This window comes from Podarcis erhardii (assembly GCF_964252035.2).
Source record: "Podarcis erhardii genome assembly, chromosome: 3".
NCBI lineage: Eukaryota > Metazoa > Chordata > Lepidosauria > Squamata > Lacertidae > Podarcis > Podarcis erhardii.
Genome location: NC_138507.1, coordinates 40,766,630 through 40,785,478, shown reverse-complemented (window position 1 = coordinate 40,785,478; position 18,849 = coordinate 40,766,630). Strand labels below are relative to the sequence as shown.

The following is an 18,849-nucleotide window of genomic DNA, read 5'->3' as shown; positions in this document are numbered from 1 at the left end:
GAAACAGAATTAAATGTGGTTAAAAAAGTAAAATACCTAGGGGTGTATCTGACCTCCAAAAATTTGAATTTGTTTAAAGATAACTATGAGAAATGTTGGTCAGAGATTAAAAGAGATTTGGAAATATGGTCAAGATTGAAACTTTCCTTGTTGGGTCGAATAGCAGCTATAAAGATGAATGTATTGCCAAAAATGTTATTTTTGTTTCAGGCCCTTCAGATCGTGGACAAGGTGGAATGTTTTGGAAAGTGGCAGAAGGATATTTCTAAGTTTGTTTGGCAGGGCAAAAAGCCCCGAATAAAGTTTAAAATACTAACTGATGTGAAAGAAAGAGGGGGATTTGCCCTGCCAGACTTGAGGTTATATTATGAATCTGCAGCCTTCTGCTGGTTGAAAGATTGGATTTTACTGGAGAACACTGATGTCCTAGATCTGGAAGGGTTTGATAATGCTTTTGGGTGGCATGCATATTTGTGGTATGACAAGGTTAAAGTGCACAAACTGTTTAAAAACCATATTGTCAGAAGAGCAATTTTGATGGTCTGGACAAAATATAAAGACTTATTGGAGAGTAAGACCCCGAGGTGGCTTTCACCGGTGGAGGCCAAAGCACGTAAGAGGCTTAACATGGAGGCCTATTGGCCTAAATATTGGGAAATAATTGAAAAAAATGGAGACAATTGGAGGTTGCAGAGCTTGGAAAAATTAAAAAACAAGGTGCGAGATTGGTTGCACTATGCACAAATTCAGGAGGTTTTTAAAGTGGACAAGAAGGTGGGATTCCAGGTGGAAAAATCGAAACTAGAGACAGAATTGTTAGAGCCAAAAAATAAACTACTTTCGAGAATGTATAACTTGCTGCTCAAATGGAATACTCAGGATGAGACAGTCAAATCCGCCATGATAAAATGGGCACAGGATATTGGGCACAACATTATGTTTGAAGACTGGGAAAGGTTATGGAACACCGGAATGAAATTCACGGCATGTAGTGCCCTGAAGGAAAATATTATGAAAATGATATACCGGTGGTACATGACCCCAGTCAAGCTTGCTAAGATATATCACTTGTCTGACAACAAATGTTGGAAGTGTAAGGAGGCGGAAGGGACATTCTTTCACCTCTGGTGGACGTGCCCGAAAGTGAAGGCCTTCTGGGAGATGATTCATAATGAGTTAAAAAAGGTATTCAGATATACCTTACCTAAGAAACCGGAGGCCTTCCTTCTGGGCATTGTAGACCAGAGTGTGTTAAAGAAGGACAGAACTTTTTTTATGTATGCTACTACAGCAGCAAGAATTCTCATTGCAAAGTATTGGAAGACACAAGATTTACCCACACTGGAGGAATGGCAGACGCAGTTGATGGACCATATGGAACTGGCTGAAATGACTGGCAGAATCCGAGATTTGGGAGAAGAAGTAATAAAAGAGGACTGGAAAAAATTCAAGGACTATTTGCAAAAACATTGTAAGTTGTATGAATGTTAAGAAAATGCATTTTTTAGGAAACACCAGCCCCAGCAATTGTAATTAGATGAAATGAAAACTAAGGTACAAAAAGCTAAAGGTGGAACAATGAAATAAGCTTTATTGTGTTTTAAATAGGATATACAAGAATTGGGATACAATATTTTGAATTTGGAAACATGATAAATTGAAAGATACAATAAGTCATGAAACAAGATAATAAATTGCTGAAGTTTGTACTATAAATAATGCAGAGTCTGGAAGACGTGGGGAAGTCCAGATAAAGGGAATATGGAAATTTGAAACATCTACTTTTTTCTTTTTCTGTCTTTATTTGTTTTTCTTTGTATTTCTGTATTCTGTAAAACCAATAAAAATTTTATAAAAAAAAAAACAAGCTGTTATTTAAATAATAATAATTTGTGGGTTACAAAAGTACATACATCATCTCTGTTTTCAGATCATAAAATCCTTGGTTTACTGTGTATCAGCAGTGTTCGAGTGCATGCAGCCTGATTACTCAACAGTGCTTCTTCACTAGCATGAGTGGAAGCAACATACCACAACACTTCACTTATCTTGGCAGCTGAAAAAAGTGCTAATGGATTTGGTTCTCTTCAAACAAACCATGATCTGAATCCAAGGTTTGTTCTTTGCTTCTTGATTGTGGGTTGAGTGAAACAAACCGCAAGTGCTGCTTTGGACATCATGGTAAGCCAAGGGTTGTGGGAGCCAATGGGAGCTAGAAGAAGAGAAGGAGAAGGAGAAGGAGGAGAAGGAGAAGGAGAAGGAGAAGGAGAAGGAGAAGGAGAAGGAGAAGGAGAAGGAGAAGGAGAAGGAGAAGGAGAAGGAGAAGGAGAAGGAGAAGGAGAAGGAGAAGGAGAAGAAGAAGAAGAAGAAGAAGAAGAAGAAGAAGAAGAAGAAGAAGAAGAAGAGTAGTTTGGACTTGATATCCTGCCTTTCACTCCCCTTAAGGAGTATCAAAGCAGCTAGCAATCTCCTTTCCCTTCCTCCCCCACAACAAACACTCTGTGAGGTGAGTGGGGCTGAGAGACTTCAAAGAAGTGTGACTGGCCCAAGGTCACCCAGCAGCTGCATGTGGAGGAGCGGGGAAGCGAACCCGGTTCACCAGATTACGAGTCCACTGCTCTAAACCACTACACCATGCTGGCTATTGGGCACCATGTGCCACACTCTGCTCCTTCACAGGTATCTGAAGAAGTGTGCATGCACACGAAAGCTCATACCAAGAACTGACTTAGTTGGTCTTTAAGGTGCTACTGGAAGGAATTTGTTTTGTTTTGCTCCTTCACAGTAAGCCATGGTTTATGGTATATTGTGATGGCCAAATGTACCCAATGACACATGAAAACTAAAGTAGCCTTAAAGTGTTCCCTTAACTCATGGATTGAAATTTATACCCGCCTATCAATCAATTAACGCTTCATTTAAGTGGTCCACCGATTAAAATATAGTGGTGGTAAGGGGCACTTGTTAGATCCTGTGGGACAGAAGCATTAAATATACCATTCCCACAGGCATGCAACTAAGTCCACATGGCTCTAAGCTGCTACCACTGATGTAGGAAGGTTAGTAGGATGATTCTGAGCAAAGAGATTCTCAGAGTTCCACCACTGTGCCACTACTACAGCTTAGAGATATTGAAATGCTTATGTTGTTGTTGTTGTTGTTTAGTTGTTTAGTCGTGTCCAACTCTTCGTGACACCATGGACCAGAGCACGCCAGGCCCTCCTGTCTTCCACTGCCTCCCGCAGTTTGGTCAAACTCATGCTGGTAGCTTCGAGAATACTGTCCAACCATCTCCTCCTCTGTCGTCCCCTTCTGCTTGTGCCCTCCATCTTTCCCAACATCAGGGTCTTTTCCAGGGAGTCCTCTCTTCTCATGAGGTGGCCAAAGTATTGGAACCTCAGCTTCATGATTTGTCCTTCCAGTGAGCACTCAGGGCTGATTTCCTTAAGAATGGAGAGGTTTGTTCTTCTTGCAGTCCATGGGACTCTCAAGAGTCTCCTCCAACACCATAATTCAAAAGCATCAATTCTTCGGCGATCAGCCTTCTTTATGGTCCAGCTCTCACTTCTATACATCACTACTGGGAAAACCATAGCTTTAACTATACGGACCTTTGTTGGCAAGGTGATGTCTCTGCTTTTTAACATGCTGTCTAGGTTTGTCATTGCTTTCCTCCCAAGAAGCAGGCATCTTTTAATTTCGTGACTGCTTTCACCATCTGCAGTGGTCATGGAGCCCAAGAAAGTAAAATCTCTCACTGCCTCCATTTCTTCCCCTTCTATTTGCCAGGAGGTGATTTTTTTTGAAGTTGAGCTTCAGACCATATTTTTTGATGTTGAGCGTCAGACCATATTTTGCACTGTCCTCGTTCACCCTCATTAAAATGCTTATAGTTGCTTTTAAATAAAATAAATACTCTTAAGGTGCTATGGGGTGGGAGTGGAGAGTTTTCTACATCTCCTACAATCTACAATTCCAGTTGGAAAAAGAAAACCAATTCTTTTACAGGGTAAGCAGTTCAGGTCACAGGGGTAAAAAGTACATTCAAAGACATGGCAGCATGCTTTTTTGGTTGATTACAATAGATGTTGGAAATTATACATTTTCTTCTTGATGCATATTCAAATCTCAATCCAGGTTCTATTCATGGAAAAATGCTTCATTTTCTAAGCACCCATGACTTCCCACAAATTTAGATCATACAGATGGCACACAGAGGCATTGTTTGCATGCACACGGATTTTCTTTTCCATGAGATACTAATCAGTATATTTTGCTTCACCCATCTGTTCCTTGTTGAATATTAAGAGGCTCTACCTAGCCACTGCCATGATAAAAGAAGGCAAATGTGCTTTGCTCCAGTTCCCCCTGCAATTAGCATGGTGTAAGAAACTAAAGAGCAAACATCACAGAGCCCAACACTGAGCTATGATAAATCATAATGCTTCTGAGTTGCAAAAAGCAATAAAGGTGTCATTGCTTCTTAATGATACATAGATAAGAGAAAAAGAAGTTTACTAAGACTGCAGTCTAAACACATTGAAGCCTGAAGAAGAAGCCAATGCAGTCCATATTACAGCCATATACGGGGTGTTATGTTGATATTGGGAATGAATGGGAAGATGGGTATGCTTGCATCCAGAGAAAATCTATAGGACTTGAATTCAAGTTAAAAGGGGGCATAGTCATACATAACATTCTTGGGACTGCATCTGAGCACCACAGTCAAGTGAATAGTAATTTGCATGGGGCAAAAGGCTTCCCTGAAGTGAATTGCCATGACTATAGACGTAAGAAGTTGCTTTGCAGAAATGTGCAGGGTGTAATATGAGGTAGCCTAAGCAGGGGCGCCAGCTTTCCCCTTGAGGGGGCGTGATCATGTGACGTGTCACGTGATGCATCATATGATGCCACCCAGCGTGTGCTGGGCAGGGGTGGGACGCACGGAGGCTCGACCCAGCCCTCGCCAGGCTGCCAGGCTGCTGGGCTGTGGCTGGAACAAGCAAAGCAAATATCTACTGCGCTCATCCCAGCCACTGCCTGGCTCCTGGGCTGCCAGGTGGAGGTTGGGGGTGGGGCATGCAGAGGGTGCACAGCAGGGAGTGGGCGGCCCCCTCAATATGGGGGGTGCTGCCCCCTGCCCAAAAATATCGGGGGAGCTGAAGCCCCCTCCTTCCCCTCTACCTGACACCGCTGGCCTGAAGCGTGTTGTCCAGAGGGGTCAGAGGTTCCCGGCAGAATCCCCTTTTCCTTCTTGACAATCATCTGTTCAGTGACAGTGGGAATACCACAAACATCTGGACAAATGTGTTTAGGATGGGGTTGATTAGAGTTAAATGACTCCAACCATCACTAAGTTTCGAAATAATAAATTACAGCCAAGTCTGCAACACATTTACCCAAAGTAGGGATTGGCAAATAGGACAATTTTTCTACCTCTCCTTTTCAGTTCTTCACATTTCCACATGAGTTTGCATTTTTTTAAAAAAAAAAAAATTAAGTATCATGAAACTTTACCAGCCTTTTTGCATGGATTTTTTCCTAATGTACACTTTTGCATGCAATTCTGCCCAATATACCCATTTTTATTTTTATTTTGGGCAAGCCAATTTCTCCACAGTACAACACATTGTCGTAAGTTACTTTCAGATTTTGTGTGTGTTTTATTCTGCATTTTTGTACTTATTTCTTTGCTGAATTGCATTGCAAACTTCATAGAACTCTCAAGTTCAACCAATAATTGTGTTTCAGTCCATGCATTGTTTTGAAAATTATGAATTAGGTGCATAGCTTCCCCTTAAAATGTGAACCAAGTCAAATTTCTTCCCCATCCCTAGCCTTAAATATTATGTTGGTTTTTCACCTCATTCTCCATTTTGATTGATCCACTTTGCATTCAGTCTTGCTTCTCAGTAGTGTGCCCAGGATTACAACCTAAAGGCTATTGCATAAAAAACAAAGCTAGCACTGTAGGTCTGGACTGTATTCAGCAGAGAACTACAATGAATTCTTACTCCCAGGTGACCATAACTTTATGATACCCATTGCATTCACACAACTACTGTATATTTGTAGGCAGACCTTGAAAACATATTAGGTAAAAAAGTAATGTCTGGTATGGTTCATCCTGTACTGAGATTATTCATTTGAGAATAAACAAATCAGTTAGCCTTGTTAATGGAGGTTCTGTTGACCATTGTGCGTTGTGTGTGTGCTTTTTTAAAAAAGGCCATGTTGCTGATCTTTATATGCGTGTTGTTAAGGAACAAGCATTCTACCAATGACGCACCACCACCAACAGGAAAGGCATGCTAAGTGTATTTTGTGACTCATTTCAATTTGCTATCTAGTGCACTCACAGTTTGCTTATTAGCCTCAGCGTCAGTAACTAATGGATACTCAGTAGGAAGCAATTTTTCATCATGAATGTTTGATGGAGAAATGGAAATGGAAATTGGGAAGATCTAGTCAAAGGCAAATCATATAAAGGCTGGCTAAAAAAGGAGCATACTTTGTGTGTGTGTGTATGAGGGAAACAGACAGAAAGTTATTTTAAACATTTTGGCCCCCTTCCTTGAAATATTTTGCTATTCAACACAAAACCATCTATATATGTGAGATGAGTCAGAGAAAGACAGAGATAAGGAGGAAATGTGTGGTCATGCACATTAAGCTGTAATACCACAGAGATAGCTTTCTATAATAATAATTTTAAAAAGCAGGAGAAAGGGCAGAAGCTTGTGCCCCATCTGAATTTGCAGCAACTGGTTCCAGACAGAAGAGGAGCATGCAATTCCTGTTAGTGCCTCCTCCACCAATGGAAGCCCCCCCCCCCCCCATGCTAATTGACATGCAGGGAGGGAGGAGTTTCCAAGACCCTGCCTTAAAACTCACCTCTCCATATGCCACAGTGCAAATGACTCACACCCTCTGACTCTCACAAGTTCCCAAGGACCATGCTCCTGTGGGGGGGGACCTTTCAAGGGTCACATGGCTGCAGTGGGCGGAGTCAAAGGCAAAAGTTGGCATAGCAATGAACGTGATTCTTAGTTCTGTGCAGCAGGCTATATTCTGGTCACACAAAGTCAGAGGTTTCTACATGCACGCACACACCCTCTAAGAACGTCTTCCAAAGCAAGCAAGAGGCCTTGAGGTTCTTTGACAATCAAGCGGCGTATAGATGTTATGAAATAAATAACTAAAATGGTCACAGTTCAAGGACACAGTCCTACCACAGAAAAGCACTCAAGAAGGGTATGCAGTGCTGGTGAGGGATACAGCCTGGGGAGAAAAATGGCCTAGGGGTGGGAATGGCCTGGGAAGAGTCCTGAGGGCCAAAGAGATGTGCCGGGGGCCACATTTGACACCCATACTGGGCCTGAGGCTACCCACCTTTGCACCACATAATAGCTAATCACACAATTTATGTATTGCATGATTGGGGAATTCTGTAGTAACCAAAGTTACATTTGTAAGCTCTGTTACTTCAAATTTTGTGCTTTGCCTAGTGCTATCTGAACTCCATGTGGCAACCTCCCTCAAGAAAGGAGGGAGCTAGTTAACATGACTGGATTTGGGCATTTTAAGATTTAGACATTTCTTCGTCAGTAACACTTGAGAGGTATCTAAACACACTCATTGAGGGTTCCAGCTTAATGATGACTCTGATAAGGAACAACATTGTGTTTCAGTCAAAACTTTTCACAGAGATAATTAAAAACTTTGCTTAAATCTCTCACTTTAACCTGCTTCTGAATAAACTGTTGCCTCCTAGAATGGCTGTTTTATTCTGCTAAGTCAGTAAAGCACTCCCAGTCCCTTCTAGGGTCTTTACTTTCCCCTCAGGCTAGTCATCTGGTTTGCCCTGCCTAAGCGCTGCCTAGGCACTTTCTAAGCTCCATCTGACAGTTTAACTGTCAGGCTCTAACTTTTAACTGCCTCCAGAATGGATGACACACCACCTGGGTCTAATCGCTTCTAGGTCTTCAGGAGGCAGACCCAAAGTCCGTCCATCACACTCCAATTAACATTACACTATTTGTGTTTTAATAGGCATGAGCTTCAATAAGTCTGCCAAAGGTGGTTGAAGGGCTTGCTTTGCCTGTGTTTAATGGATTTTTTATACTATTTTAATTCTATTAGTGTTTAATTACACCTTTTCTATGTTTTTAGCTTGTTCTGTTTTATCTGTGGGAAAGACATGATGGTGATGATGATGATGATGATGATGATGATGTGTTTTATAATGATGATGATGATAATGTGTTTTAGAAGATGTGACCAACATAACATATTTATATTAATTTATTAAATAATATAACAGTAGTGGTAGCAGTGATTGGGGTAGTAGTAGTAGTAATAACAACCACAAGAATTTATCTGTAACTTGGATTACTATTTCCTCTTCCAGCTCTATGTGCTTTTCAAGACTTTGATTAATTCTACTATAACCACTTTTGATAAAGGTCCTTTAGAAAAGTTAAATTTGTGTGTGTACTCTTTCTGTCTCTCTATGAGGAATAGAAGTGACCAGCAGCACTTCCTCAAAAATCCAAAAACATCCACAGGCCTCAATAGGTTGGTGATCCCTGCAATGAAGTGTTTAATTAATCACTTTGCCTGCCTAGGCTTCTGTTGGTCTGTGCAGTTTCATACACATGTCTGCCAGAATACAGTAACCAAATGGCTTAGGGGGATCCATTAATTAGTGTGATCTTTTAGCAGAGTACCGAGTAAGGCCAAGGAGTTGTACGCACAGCCAGTTTTAATGACTTTGCATGATCTGCCCCAAAGGATAATTCCAGAAAACCTACGTCATGCCAATCATTTAAAAAATGACATTCCATCTATAAAAATGAATGATTCTGGCATTTGATTATTTATAATATTTTGAGGGGGGAAACAATGTCAGTCCAATGTCCATTACAAAGCACTGCAGTATGTTAAAGCACTGCTGTTGCAACCTTTCACATTATGACACCCATGAAAGAAGAGGAACTCTGACATTTGAAAGGAAACGACCAGCTGCAGGTGTACAGCTGAAGCCAACCATTATTCATTCTACTACCAAAGATGACCTTCCAACACTACTGTTATTTTTTCAAACTATATTATAATCAGGACAGCAAGGATTAATGCTGTTTGATTGCAAGGTCATCCCATGGGCAGGTGCTAGATAATATTTGTCCACCCACACACACACAGCCACAGTCCTCTTCAACTCCCTTCCTGTTACAGCTCAGAATCAGAAATTAATCATTTAGAATTGTATTATACTGTTTGCTGATGTGTTCTTTTTCCTTTCTTCAAGTGGAGATTAGGGGAGATTATGCAGTAATATAAGCAAACAGGTTTTTTTAAATACTAGGTAGAGCTACCTGTTCATTTCCAGCACCATTGTAATCAAAAGCTGGTAGATCTGTTCCCATTGACTACAGATTTAGGGTACAGCCAAAATGGTTTTTTACATGACTGGAAGCACTGCCAGCCAGTTGGGCCAGTCACTGTTAGGAGGGTGTATATGTCACTTCCTGCCAGTTTGCATAGGGTTGGTGGGACTTCCTAAAATGTTCAAAGTAATTGTCACACAGCTCTAATTATGGAGCTCAGTCCTTCCATTTCAGTACCTCTTAGACTCACAACGGGTTGACTCAAATTAGCTTCTACTCAGAAGTAGACCCATTGAAATTAATGGATCTTAGTTAGTTATAGCCATTAATTTCAATGGGTAAACTCTGAATGTGACTAACATTGCAAACAATGCAAGTGCAACAGAAGAAAGAGAAGATAGTGAGACAGGAGGATTAACCTAAAAATAAATAATAATAAAACAGATGTGTTTTCGATTCAATGCCCTTTCAAAATGTGTTTGGTGGGGTTTACTGGGTTGTTCTTGTTTTTGTTTTTATTATGTATTTTTTGTTTTTATATTGTGATTTTGTCCTGTGAATTGTCCTGAGACCTGCATACAAAATATAATAATTATATAAAATATTATATAATAATAATAATAATAATAATAATAATAATAATAATAATAATAGTTTCAGCTTTTTGCTTCCTGAAATGGATCCTTAATTGTACGCAGTCAAACATACACACATGCCTGAAACAGAAACCAAATGCTAATTCCCTGCTATGGAAAATGCTTTAAAAGATCTTGCTGCACCATTCAGGCTGCAGTCCTGAACATATTTATTGGGAGTAAGCCCAATTTAATACATTAAGCTTTCATTCTAAGTAAAAATGAATGGGATTGTATTATTATTATTATTATTATTATTATTATTATTATACATTTGTATAATTTTGTATTTCAGTATACTAAATTTCAGCTGATGCAGGTATGAAAGGGTAAACCCAATTGCAGACCAAAACTATTCTGGCATTTGATTTTTAGCAGTGTCAGCACAGAGACTTCCATCTTCCCAAACAATGGAGCTCTAATAGCTAGTGTGCACTACCACTGGCTGTGTGCGCCATTTTGTTCTCTTTGCTTATGGCAGTATATGATGGCATTGGGCTTGTCCAACATTCTTCTGCAGTTGTATGCAACATTCAGCTTCTCCCCATTTTCAGGCTGGTTCCACAAGAGAGGAAAATATGTTGTAGTCATTAGAGTATGGCTGGAGCCAATGAGAATGGCTCCCACCACTTCAGAATGCACACTAATGCATGGAAGAATCAAACTGGCAGTACAATAAGCTCATGTGCTGTCCTATCCTTTATGAGGCTGAAGTTTCTTCCTGATTTCCCAAGCTTACTAGAAACTTCTAAGGTAACACAGATTAGGATCCCAGTCTTTACACAGGAATATAATATCAACTTGATTGGGTCAACCAAAATCCTGTCATCCAAAACTGAGAATACTGGTTGCTGAGAAGAAGCATGCAATAAAAAAACCAGCATGTTCCAATTTCTCTCCTTCGCTCTGAGCATTTGGCAGTCTAATGCTTAGAGGTGTTTTCATCAAGGTGTCCAAAGCCACAAGGCTTCAGGTTCAAACAGAGCCACATCAGAGCCCACCAGAGCACCTGGAAATTGCCAGAGATGGCATGAAGGGAAGGCTTCCCCTAAACTGTGCAATCCAGCTGAAATGTGCACTTAGACTTTGACCCATGATGAACAGTGAGATGGAAAAAGAAAGCATGTTGCAGAAGAAATTAAACCTTAAGCAGTTCTTAAATAACTAGACGATGCTGAAGCTAAGGAAATATACTCAATTTAAATAATGCTTCTTTAAGTTATTGTTTTAAAATGTTCACACTTCGTTCTGCCCTGTAGCTGTAAATAAGAAAGAACTTTCAGGCCACCAGACTTTTAAAAGTTTGGAAGTTTAGCCAAGAGAGTATATCGGACAAGGTAGTTTTCCATGCACATTACAGGCAATGGCCAGGAAATGAAACACCTGTGGGAGGCCAGGCCCCTTTTTCTTCTTCTTTTTTTGCTGAAGGCATAGGGATGACCTGGAAATTAATTTAGCTTGTATTTTTATGCAGATTTGCCACATTCACCCTTCCTGAAAAAGTGCCCCAATCCTTTAAAATTCAGACCTCTCTGAATTTTGTAATGTGTTTCTCCTACTTAATGTGTGAATTAAGAAAGAGCAGAGGGCCAGCTTAGAGCTTGGGAAAGGACTTCTGATTTGGGGGGTCTGATTTTGGCAGGATTTGTTATGGACAGGAGTGCTATGTGCCTCTGCCATGCTTACCTTCCATATTTTTGAATACAGTAAATCCAAGCATGAAAAACTGCTGCAGCTCTCCAGTGTCCCTTCTTGCTGAAAGGAACCCAGTCTAGATAAGCACTCTCTCTCTGAAGCTTATTTCTACCTAGGGACAGTGAAGCAATATCTCAGCGACTATCTGGGCACAGAAACAATATCTGAAGAATATTCAACAGCAAAAAAAAAAAGTTACAAAAGGAACATTTTGTAGAATTTCTGAAAACAAATCATTTTCGGGCCAGCCAGCAGACTTCCTGGCAGTGCTAATAAATTTCCTCTTGGCTTTCAGTGACCAGATGTAATCCCTGTAGTGTATCAGAGGCCTGGCTGGAGGCAGAGAGCAAGAAGTGGCAACAGCAAGTGTGGTTGAAGGTGGGAACGGTGCCAGCTGAGGAAGGGAGACGAATGGCAGGCGCTGTCCTTCTTTGGCCTGTGACCACATAGGCCACTAGCTGCACACTTCTAAGCCCCATTAATTTCAACAGGAGAGTTAAGGATGTGCTGAAGTCTTTCCCATTGAAATACATGGGACATAAAACTGCTCGGAAGCCTGCTAATAAAAACTACATGGATTTTGGGCTCAGGTTTGATCAATTTGGCCACTCCTAGCAAGGACATTGCATTTACTGAAAAGGTTTTAGAAAAGACAGCATAGATTTATATGAGAATTTAGTTTAGTCACCCACTGTATACAAGGACATAATTCAGGCAAATTATGTGTTGCTTGCGTGTCAGGAATTACTTATAAACCGGAGCTGACTATATCTGCAAAATGTGTAAGATCCTGGCCTTCTCCATTCCCAGATCAAACTAACTGCCTCTGTTCGATGAGCTTTTTGTCATTCCATCTTGGGATGGGGAGATAGCAAGGTTGATTTGGCTGCCAATCTTCTCTGTAAATATGTCAAAATGCAGACTGTTAGACTTGGCTATTACATGTTGACTAAAGAGGTGGACTAGCGTAGGGAAATAATAAATACAAAGTGAGGTCTACTTGTCTTGGATGAGATTTTTTTTTCCAGCTTACTCAAATATGAGCTCCCCAGCTCTTTTTGGCACCTGTTCGGGAATGAGTAGCCAGAGTAAAGCAGAAGCCTGCTTTAGCACTTCATTCATATGCATCATTTGAAAGTTATGCATGCTTTACACTTTTTTCCAATCACACCAGGCATTTGGAGATGAAGGAAGATCATACCAGGGCCCAGAAAGGAACCTTTCTCCCATTTCAAAAGGAATGGGGAAATTATATTGCCTCCCAGGAAGATCTCCAAATGGGAAAGCTCTGTCACTTTCTCTCCAAAGAGATTTAATACTCATTGCATTTTAATGATTTGTTGGATGCACATTTCTGGGTCCTTTGAACAGATGCAGTCTTTAAAGTCTGCACTGGTGCACTGAAAATCGCTTCACATATTATTACTTTTTAAGGCGTACACATAATTGTTTTTTCTTTTTTCAAATGGACACCTAAAAGCATGTGGATTCATTTATTTATACTAATAATTACATGGGGTGTGCATTGGCTCTTTGTAGGAGCCAAATACTAAAGCAAATTGGGACACTTCAGTGTACTTTCCCTTCTGCCAATTCCAAATGCAAGAATCTCCCCCGCTCCTCAAGTTAGATCATGGGTCCACAAAAGCTTTGTGTCACTCTGTTGCTCTATTGATTCTGTACCAACACAGGTCTACCTTTCCTGCATCTCTGTGTTTCTCTAGCCCAATGGACTTTCCAAGAAGTGAAGCTGTCCCAAATGCTGCCTGCAGAGCTCTGGATGTTGTTGTTGTTGTTGTTGTTGTTGTTGTTGTTGTTGTTGTTGTTAAAACATAGCAAGGGGAGATTTTAAAAATACAGTGGTACCTTGGTTCTCAAACAAAATGCATTCCGGGAGTCTGTTCGACTCCCGGAACTGTTCAAAAACCAAGGTGCAGCTTCCAATTGGCTGCTGGAGCATTCTTCAGCCAATCAGAAGCCACACCAGACATTTGGCTTCTGAAAATCGTTCGGAAACCGGAACACTCACTTCCGGGTTTCGATCATTCAGGAGCTGATTTCTTCGGGAGCCAAGGCATTTGAGATCCAAGGCCTGACTGTAGTTGAAAACTTCATATGTGTTTTTTAAAAGCAATGTTTAACAAAACAAAAAGGCACTACAAAGCGAGGAAATTAATCTGATTCTCATCTTCTGCCCCCAATGACAGGTGGAAAAAGTTGTTTCTTGAGCCACTAGTGGAATGTATACAACAACAGGGCACAACTTGGGGGCCACCAAAGAGAAAGTGTGCTGCTGTTCCTCAAACTTCATAGGGTGATGGCACTGCCAAGCAGGGCATCTCTTTTTAGGGGCACAGAAGAAGCACTCTGCTGTCCAGAAGGCGTATCTGCTTCCTGCACGATATTGTAAAAGATCCAATGAACATCTCTCAGACTGTTTTATAGTCATTTGGACAGCCAATAGCCTTCTACTCCTTCCTAGCAAGCAGGCTATCTGGTTCCTTTGCCTTGGGGAGAAACTGAAGTACTGCACCACACTGCTGAACCCATACTGAGATTTTTTACAGTAATATACAAAATGGTGGCTGTTTCTCATGTGTGTGGACAATTCATGCAAAACCATGCATGGTGAACAGAGAACCAGCATAAATGTGGCAGCCGTGTGCATTATGAAGTTGACAAGACACAGTGACATTAATATGACATAAACATGTGCAGTATAATATAGATTTAGAATTCAGGAGAGGGAGAATTCATTGTTGCATATGGGCATTTAATCCCTTCTTCCTTTCTCTCTCTATCCTGCTCTCCGTTTTATTGCATCAATAAACGTTTGATGGATTTCACTGAAGAGGATGCCCACAATCTCGTTTCACTTAGACAATTACAAATATGCAATATTGTGTGTTCTGTTTGAGTCACCGGTGGCGGAACGGAAGTGTGACTTAACAGGCTATTCATGTGTACTGGAGAATATTTGTTTCACGTTGAGACTCAGCTTCCCTTGGCACATTAACGTAATTGCTGGAATTGAAATGACAAGAGCTGTCCACATCTGAGAGTAAAGGTCACTTTTTGAAAATCCTTTGAGGAAACAAAAGGCTTTATTCATCCCGGGTTGAATTTTTTGCGATTCACTTTGCCTTCGGATGGCACCTGGCAAATCAGGACATGACAAACGGTATCCTGCTCAGATCAAAAAAGATACAGCCATAGGCGCCGACTCCATGGGGCCTGAGGGGGCCCGAGCCCCCTCAAAAATTCATTTGGGGGGGCTCTGCCCCCCCAATAATTTAAGAAAATTATTAGTTATATTATGCTTTGTAAAATCACAAAATTATGTTGGTATTTTTTATTTTCCTTGTTTGACGATAGTTACCTTTTAAAATACATTCAGTAATGAGTTAAAACAAAGCCACTCCCGATCTAGAGAGGGGGTGGGGTTGCGGGCTCTCGACCCATCAACAATCTCGCGGGGCTGGCGTCAGCCCCGCGAGAAGCGGGGATTCCCCCTAGCTCATTAATATTCACCGCCCACGGCGGCAGCCAATCGGCTGCCGCAAAGGGCGGGCCCTCACAGGTTCACTTAAGGTCGGGGCAGCCCGGGGCTCGCCCCTTTCGTTCCCCCAGCAGCAGTGGTTTGGAGGTCTTGGGGCCCCCCAATATTTTTTATAAGTCGGTATGGGCCCCTGCCCCCCCCCCAATATTTTTTATAAGTCGGCGCCCCTGGATACAGCTCATATACAAATGAGCAGTCAATATGCCAAGAGAGCTGGGTGGCAGAAGAATATGCCTTGGATATTGCTCCTCGCACTCCCTCTGTCCATGGGAGCAGGGGTGCCTCTCTACAGTGATACTGGGTCTTCAAAGTCTACCAGGACAAGTGTTTTTTATATATATAAAAAAACCCTACCTGTTTTGATTTCAGCCATTCTCTTCTTATTTCACTTATTTAACAATATTTATATACCACTTGACTACAAGAAAACCTCTAAGTAGTTTACAAGAAATACTAAAATTATCAATAAAAACAGTTAAAAGCAAGTAATTATAAACAAAAGTTACCGTATTTATGTGAATCTAATGTCCCATCCAATCTAATTAACACCTCCCTTTTCAAAACCTTGAAACCAAATAAGTATTTGCTGGCGAATGTAAATGCACCATCAAATCTAATGTGCACCCTAATTTTCACAAAGCAATTTACCCAACATTTGTCTGCCTTACATTTGTGTAAATACGGTAATTAAAATCAACAGTAAACTAAAAAGAGATTAAAGCACACCAATATCTAGGTGTCTGGATAGACTTGCCTAAACAATAATGTTTTAAGCAGGCCCTGAAGAAAGTACAGCAGAGACTCCTCCTGCCTGGTGTCAAGAAGCAGGGAATTCCAAAGTGCAGGCGCTGCCACACTAAAACACTGATTTATTACATGGCCTGGTAACAAATTGGCTGGCAGGGTCTCACTCCTCTCCCTATTTTTGGCAGTGGGAAGATGTCGTGTTTGGAGATCCAGTCACAGGATCTTGTTATCCAAGTTTAATTCTTGAAGGAGAAAAACACAGTGAACATGGAGGCCCCTTCCAATTTCTTTCCACTCTGTGGGAGCTTCAGATCTTTCATCAGGAACCCAGCATCCTTCTTGGCAGGCACAATCCTTGGGGATTTTGGATATAATCTCAAGGCATAGAGTAAGTTGAGACTGATTATCTATCAGAAGTTCTCTTCAGAATATAAAACGAAGTTGAGATGCCTGGTGCAAGAGTTGTTTTTATAGCATGCTATGGGGGGGCGCGGGTGGTGCTGTGGGTTAAACCACAGAGCGTAGGACTTGCCGATCAGAAGGTCGTGGTTCGAATCCCTGCGACGGGGTGAGCTCCTGTTGCTTGGTCCCAGCTCCTGCCAACCTAGCAGTTCGAAAACACGTCAAAGTGCAAGTAGATAAATAGGTACCACTCTGGCAAGAAGGTAAACGGCGTTTCCGTGTGCTGCACTGGTTTGCCAGAAGCAGCTTAGTCATGCTGGCCACATGACCCAGAAGCTGTACGCTGGCTCCCACGGCCAATAAAGCGAGATGAGCACCGCAACCCCAGAGTCGGTCACAACTGGACCTAATGGTCAGGGGTACCTTTACGTTTACGTTTATATTTACCTTTACCTTTACTATGGAGGGGGAGGTGACACTCAAGGTAGTTTCCTGTCACCCTGACTGACAATTAGTTCTGTCAGAAAGTCGTTTGAGGAGGGTTCTGCAGGTCCACAGATGTCACTCCCAATACAATTTTTAAAGGGGCTGCTAATGGAAAGGAGTACCTCTCAAAGGCCAGATTTGACCCAGGCAACTACCCTAGTGGAAATGGGGCTAGCTGTTGAGGAGGACATACAAAAAAGGACTCTGCACATATGCTCCAATCTGGTTTGTGGCCAAAAGCTGCAATCAAGTGGTACAAGTCTGCAGGCAACTATGTGATTCTGTCCCAGAGCTCTATGTGCCATAGCATAGCATAGCATAGCAGTATACGTCCATGGGCACATGAAACCTTCAATTGCAGCTCTGACCAAGTTTCATATCCGTTGAACCTTTCCTTATGTTGCACAAAGGGCTCACACCATGATAGTCTATTTTATTTTTAACAACAATGGGAAAAGTCTGGCCTTCAAAAATTGAATAGTGTTACCCTCAGTCCTTCAAGTACTTCCCTAGTAAGTTGGCTTCTACCAGGCTAAGTTACCTTAGAGGCAAAGTGGTTAACTTAGCACAAGCTTTCTTATTTCATTATTTTTCTTTGCTTTTGAATGGGCTGTAAAATACTATGAATGAATATAAATTAGATACTTTTAAAAAAAAATAACAAAACAATGTTTTTGTCGGCAATGAAACGGCCTACATTTAATCAAAGGACAAATTCCCTTTTCCTCTATTTTTCCATAGTGGGGGAAATCTGGAATATATATATATACATACATACATACATACATACAGAGAGAGAGAGAGAACCCAAACAACCCAAACACAGCTATTATAGATAAGAAACTAAGCAGTTCAGTGGCTCATATAATGGCAGCTTTTTCTTCCACTGTTATCAGATTTCCTCCAAATGTTAATTAAAAGTGAACGTAAGAGGGTAATCCAATAATGACCCAGTTGCCAGCTTCCTTAAACCAGAGAGCAAACAACACTGCAGACTGTTTGAGGAAAGGGCATTCAGATTAATTAGGAATGCAGTTGATCTTACTTTGAAATGTAATGTTTTGGTGGTATGATAAACTAACCACCCTCCTGGTCAGGAAATATTTTGATTTCCCTGTCATCATAACCGATTGAAAACAAATTGTTCAGAAATGGCTGACTGGGAACCAACTTTATCATGTTTTAACAAGGTGCTTATACAAACAGTCTGAAGACTCGAAGCAAACTCTGTGAGCAGGGCATAGCAAAGGGGAGCAAAAGTAAAATAAGAGGACATAAGCCCCATTTATTCCCACCATTATTTTGAAACATAAAAGCACACTCCTTTTCATTGATGGACATCTCATGGAGAGTCAGGATTCAAGTGTTTGGAACTAAGGCTGCCATCCAGGCTGTACTTACCAGGAAGAAAGCCCCACTGAATCGACTAGTGGCTAGGGGATACTTCTGAGTAGATAAGGTTCATATTGTGCCATGAATGTAACACCTTGGGTCCCCGTTTCTAGGATGACCTGCAGCTACCATTTGTTTTGTCCCTGACACTGAACATCACATTGGCTAGGACAAGCCTGAGGAACCATCCCACACAACTCCTGAACCTGGATGAAAGAGTGCAGGCCCTGAAACCACGTCGGTGAGATGCCAGAATACTTGCCTCCAAGGGCATCACACTCTATAGAGCTAGTGCACAAGGTAAGCAATGTGCCTGGCACAAATACCTAGAAGGACAATGGGGTGCTGGGCTCCCGACTAGAAGCCTGCCTCTTGAAGGACTGCCGTTTTTCAAGGAAGGGGGCAGAGCCTGAGAATGGGTTTCAGATGTCGATGCATAAAAGGCTTCAGCCTGGTCCCAGATGATGTCAGATCAAGCTGTTCATTAGGAGCTGTCCGTGGTGCTGCGATGCCCCCCCCCTTGCTGCACTGTGCCTCATGTTCA

At 41.5% G+C, this 18,849-nt stretch overlaps 2 long non-coding RNA genes across 3 annotated transcripts in view; one reads left to right on the top strand and one right to left on the bottom strand.

Moving 5' to 3' along the window:
• LOC309339417 overlaps nt 1-7,861 on the bottom strand; it is a 64,866-nt gene extending 57,005 nt beyond the window's left edge. The window contains exons 1-3 of one of the 2 annotated variants that reach the window (XR_014155323.1): nt 7,740-7,861; nt 6,895-6,962; nt 1,914-2,212 (exon numbers count right to left, since the gene is read on the bottom strand). This is a non-coding gene — a long non-coding RNA (uncharacterized lncRNA). Of the gene's footprint in view, nt 1-1,913; nt 2,213-6,894; nt 6,963-7,739 lie in introns of those variants that run through there. The other variant, XR_014155322.1, reaches the window with a different exon arrangement.
• Nucleotides 6,888-18,578, top strand: LOC309339400. The gene is made up of 3 exons (XR_014155304.1): nt 6,888-7,021; nt 7,775-8,079; nt 18,419-18,578. It is a non-coding gene; the product is annotated as an uncharacterized lncRNA (long non-coding RNA).
• Nucleotides 18,579-18,849: the final 271 nt, after the last annotated feature.